A 5,432-nucleotide genomic window follows, 5' to 3' on the forward strand; every position below is an offset into this window, starting at 1 on the left:
GACGACGTTGAGAATATGGCATCGATACAGGCGTGCTTATTCGTTCATATAAGCCTTGTATTTATTTCTGTTGCTGTTCCGTTGGTGAACAAATGGGTCATCAGTTTTACTTCGGCGGGAGACGGTCATAAAAAAAGCGGAGATCGATAACTCAGGAGCGCGCTCAGTTTTAAGATCCTAACCGGGTCAGATCAGATAACGGGATCAACAAGGTGTGTTAAGACCCTTGTTTAAGACAAACGGCGCTTTATGGCTTATTCAAGAGTGAAGAAGCCGATTCCACTTTCAAGACACGGCTAAAGAAATGAACGTATAAATCTGGTGGCCGCAGTTCGCAAAATATACGACTCGGGATATATTTGTGCGCAAACGGCATTTCATTGTCCGGCGGTATTGAAGATAGGGAGCCGGGCCAAGTCAAGTATTGCGCTGCTAATGTACTGGGAAGTACAGTGGTAGATTACGTATTGATTGTGACATATTTTCGACTTACAGAAGAAAATCTCTAGGTACTTAACTATAAGCAATCAGCATAGATCACATGTAAGTTGATTGTTCTGTCATATGAAGTCTGATACAGTCTACGATCAGAATGAGTACTTTTTGGGGTGAACCATGGAGTGCAGAAAAGGGGATGAAATGTCGGTAAAATGTTATTTTCTCGTTATTATTAGGTTGCTATCTGGTGATATTATTCATTCCAACCACGTATCATGTTCGTCGTATTTATTTAGTAATGTTTTATTTTATTTTGTGGTGTCGTGTTAATGCAGGGATATGCCATGTTCATAAAGACCCCCCTCAGTCCTTTTGGAACGTCCCGAAGTCAATCGGCCAAGACGGCTTCTTTCTGGATTCAAATGCAATAAGAGTATTATTAAGTACACATCATGTAATGTATATAACAGGCATAAACTGGTACATAATAGCTGTGGTTACGTACGAGACCTTTCCAAGTAATAAACATGAAGAAACGAGAGTCGTAATTTTATTGGAACAAGAAGGTTTGATTTGAGCTGTTGTGCTCGGTCTCGGTGGTACGTTCGTGTCCTTTGTGATAGATAACTCATGATCTGTGTTTGGAATGGGGTTAGGGTCGGTAACACGTTGTTGAGAAGTGCGTGTTACGGGTGTGCCAGGCTCGGCTGTGTTGACTGTTGTTATTTGTACAGTGGAGATCCGGGCGGGTTGATGGGGAGATCTGTAAATTTGCACACTGTTGGAGAAAACATCCTCCGTGTGGAACCGAACCCTACATGCAAATACCGATTATTTGAGTGATCAGGCAGCTATAACCCAACCGAGTAGAGTCTTTGGCATTTTTGAAGACTTTCCAATGTCAACAATTCTTGAAAGAGACGTAAGTCCTCAGAGGAAGAAAACTACCCTGAGGTTCACAAACTTTGTCTGGTGGTACAGAATAAAAGCTGGTTCGGGCCGTGAAAAAAGATCTTATCTATGTGTAAAACAAATAGTGTAATGATGAATGTTGCACGCTGTCTGGTGGCCTACAAAACCTCAATGCCCTTACAAACTGGTACCACAAATAGCAGTATCTTCATGGGTACATATATATATTAAGAATGAAGTAATTTGTCAAACTATCAACTGTAGAAATCTCACCAATTTGGAAGAAAAAGCTAGCGTTTATTAATCTAGGTACACTAGCGGTTTTTAAGCAAACTGCAGTTTCCTGTCGTCTCCTTCGCACCATGTGCTCAATGTATTGTCACGTGATATACAGTAGCCAACCAGCAAGCGGCATTGCGGCCTCACAGCTGGTGTGTGAAGAAGTGGTGTCGATTGAATCAACTCTCGGCGATTCTGGTGTATTTTATCGCTACAAAAGCCACGATTTCGACCTCCAAGTCTCCTTCAAGCTTGAATGCGTCAGTCGGTAGGTCTGCCAGCTTCTCATCGGTTTTCCAGCGCGATCAGGCGAGAGAAAGCTTGCCAGAGTGGCGGGGTAATGCGAGTCTTTGTGTGCGTGTGTGTGGCCAAAAATCGGGATGTGTTTCAGTGTTGCATTTTTGTTTGCCTACAAACGCGCGTCTCAAAACTTACAATTTCTTCTTGACGTTTGCCGTCTACAGGAAATGTTTTGTAACTCACGAAAACGACTACCATTCTCTGTAAATGTCAGTTTAACCGATGTTTCTTGTCTTCTTTTGTGTTTGTTTTTGAGCTATGTGGTACCAGAGGAAGTCACAGCGGTTTCCCCACAGAGCCCTACTGTTGAGAACCCGCTGAGTTTTCTCGTCCTAAATTTTAGGTCACTTCCCCTGATTTCGGAACACTTTTTTCCTTCGATCAATTTCAAAACATTTAGGAAACTGAAAAGGAAAACATCGCCAGTGTTCCCCTCAATGATTTCTTTTTCGGATCAGTGGAGAGAACAGTTTTTATTGAGCAAGACAAAGGTGTGAGTCACGAGTGGTTGGTAGGCATGCCCTCTCAGGTTTTGGCATGTCTTCTTGTCCTCCTTGTCTCGGCTTTCAAGACTTTGCAGTGTTTACAAATGTTGTTGGACACCCGATCCCGGCTGTTTTAACTACAGTCTGTATATTGTCTTCCCCCAGACTTTAGCTTACCTGTGCTCGCGTGTGTAAACTGCCCAGTAAACATATGCATTGAGCCCGCTGTCCATTTACAGGTAATTTCCTAATGCTTCTGGCCATTATGAGTCTGTAAGGCCGCCCTTCGCCCTTTGTTTGGTGAGAGCTGGTGATCGATAGGGGACTGTTCATTGTTAACCTCCTGTGTAGGGTTTCTTCAGCGGAAACACCGTCTTACTCAGGCGTGAACAATCCCTGTACTGTCTACAGGGCTTTTTCATGGTCAAAGTACAATACATAAGTGGCCACCAGGTGATTTGTCCTTTGTTTGGTCAATTGTTTAACAGTGATAATTGGTGTCAACAGTCTGTCTTTGTTTGATATACCTGTCCATAAGTCTTTTCTTCTGCCAACTACAGAATGCCAAATTCAGTTTTAGCTCAGGCTGTGCCAATTACGCCTAAGCCTTGCTAGGGAGCAACCGGATATTGCCCCTTTGAACAAAGCTATGTATGTTGGAGGTAAACAAAAAGCCTACTGTTGAATAAATGGTCGTAGGGTTTTTATCTTCATCAAGTATATCAGTAAATCATTACAGAAGCAGGATAGCCAGAGCTCTTTGTCATTACTACATGATTGTAACGAACGCTGGATTGAAAGTAAAAAAAAAAAAGCTACCAAAAGGGGCTGTTTGTCTTACCATTTCTTGATGTCAACTTTAAAGTGTTCTGATAGCCACATCCTCCGGCGGATTACTTGAACAGAGGCTGCAGTGATAAGGGGCAGCCTGGTTCACTGCTTGTTGTGGATGACAGAGTAGTGTGTCAAGCAGGGTAGTCTTCAGTTTCCGTCTATCTCTGCAGGGTTTGTCTTTACCATAGGGAAAAAGTCTTTACAGAAAGGATATGAATTAAATCAGTCTCTCAATGGATTTACAGGCATTTGTTACATCTAACGTTAGTAGTTGTAAGTTTTTGTTTGCCTTTTTAAATCCTTGATTAACACATAATGTGATGTTAGATGTTACATTGACATCACGTCGCCCATTTAGTATATCATCTGGTTGGTCCCTACTCATTCATAGCTGATATCAGTAGTGCTCAGTTTTTACCAGGAAATCCCCCCTCTCTCTGGGTACCTGGCACATGATTACAGGTTTTAGCCCCGGTTGTTCTGGCTAACACTCACTGTTCTTGCCAATTATTTTGGGGCAGGCTAACATTATACCTTCCCCCTGCATAATGTATAAAACTCTACTTCAATGCCCAAGTAACAAGCCACCATGGTCATCACTTATTCATGCATTTTTGCATTATCTGTGCTTGGGGAACAAGTGGCATTGATTGAGATCCATTACTGCAGGCTGTAGGGTTCCTGGAAGCATTGAACAATTTGTACTGCAGGACACACAGGCGAGAACAGAAATGTTAATAAGAGATTTCATAGAAATAGTTTTCACTTCAGCACAAACACTACAGTGAAATACAATAATGGCACTGTTTTCCTATTGTTAATCCTTTGAAAGCTGTTGGTTCTTGTAGTACAAACTGCATGTTTTTGTTGCAGTTAGCTGCCACAGATACACAATTAACATTACAGGAAATCCTGGTTATCCATGGATAATATTTTGGTGTCCAACTCTCTAAATAATTCAGAAATACTGTTCTCACATAACAAGGGGTGGCTTCAGACACAAGCTTTTTATTGATAAAAACTTGTACTCAAAGTGATACCTTAACCTTTTATGTGTGTTGCTGTTAGAGTTAACAAGAAAAGGAAATATAACTAGGGTTACTGTAGCTCATGAAAGGTCCCAGCATAGAAAGTAGACTCTAAAGGAGTCATTTCTTTTCTGCTGCCTCGGTAATCATTTTCTTTTGTGCTCAAGAACAGCTGCCGTAAAGAGATGTTATGACTCCCAGTGAAACAGACACTCAGAATCAGCTCTCGTAAACAACGTTTGTTATAAATCAACATCAAAAAGATGCTGACGTGTTAGACTTGCTTCCAACCTTGAACTTCAAAAGTTGAGATGTCAAGTCTATGGAGGTAGAGCACTGGAGGGGAAGCCAGACCCCCATCTGTTGTCCTCTGTGGTGAGTTTGTTTGTTCAAGCAGGAGAGAAGTAGACTGTGTAGGGCCGTGCTGATGGCTTGGTGTTGGCTGCCCTTCACCCCCCAGCCCTCCACATGTCTGTGTTGCCTGGTCACAGGGCAAACATTTTTGCACCACTTATCACCCCCCATGGTAAATCATATGGATTAATGTCCAATCTACAGTCCACTTGTACGTAGAACAGGTGTCGCCAGGCTTCCTAGACAAATTATTCAAATGATACAGAAAATGAGACGACTCCAGTGTACATTTGTAGCTACATGTATTAGGGGAAGTGTTCCTGCTTTGATTTTTGGAATTTCCTCAATCAACTGCAAATTTACTTACTGCAAATAAAAAGTGTCCTCTGTTCATGTGATTCAAGTGATAATGAATGAACAGAAGCATTAATTAGCAGCTCATTGTGTATGGACTTCTTTAGCAAAATAATGGTATTAGCAATACAGTTATGAGAGAAAACTTGACTAAGTTGATACACAAAATGTACTAGTATCTGGAAGTAGGTATTATTAGAGAAAAAGAAGCTATATTGCTAGATTCCATGTTGTTCGGTGGTTTGTATGCCAAAATGACACAGTCTCACATTCAAGGCTGATTAGGATTTTAAAAAAAGAGGTTGATCTAGGAGTGAAATTAACTGATCCAAAATAACTAAATTTGACACCCTTTCTTGTAATAATGTATAGTATGGATGACTTTGTGCAAGTGGAAGCCTTTGTTGATTGATAGGTCTACCAGTAACCTTCGTTTATACAAATCTTA

At 41.3% G+C, this 5,432-nt stretch overlaps 1 protein-coding gene across 1 annotated transcript in view; it reads left to right on the forward strand.

The window, feature by feature from the left end:
- Window positions 1-1,764: 1,764 nt before the first annotated feature.
- The window catches only part of LOC109479649 (arginine-glutamic acid dipeptide repeats protein-like), a 90,027-nt gene continuing 86,359 nt past the window's right edge, over window positions 1,765-5,432 (forward strand). The window contains 1 exon segment of the mRNA XM_019781635.1: window positions 1,765-1,897. The gene's annotated coding sequence lies outside the window, so the exon portion shown is untranslated.

The sequence above is a fragment of the Branchiostoma belcheri genome, unplaced genomic scaffold (assembly GCF_001625305.1).
Source record: "Branchiostoma belcheri isolate BF01 breed outbred unplaced genomic scaffold, Haploidv18h27 scaffold5, whole genome shotgun sequence".
In the NCBI taxonomy this organism is placed as follows: Eukaryota; Metazoa; Chordata; class Leptocardii; order Amphioxiformes; family Branchiostomatidae; genus Branchiostoma; species Branchiostoma belcheri.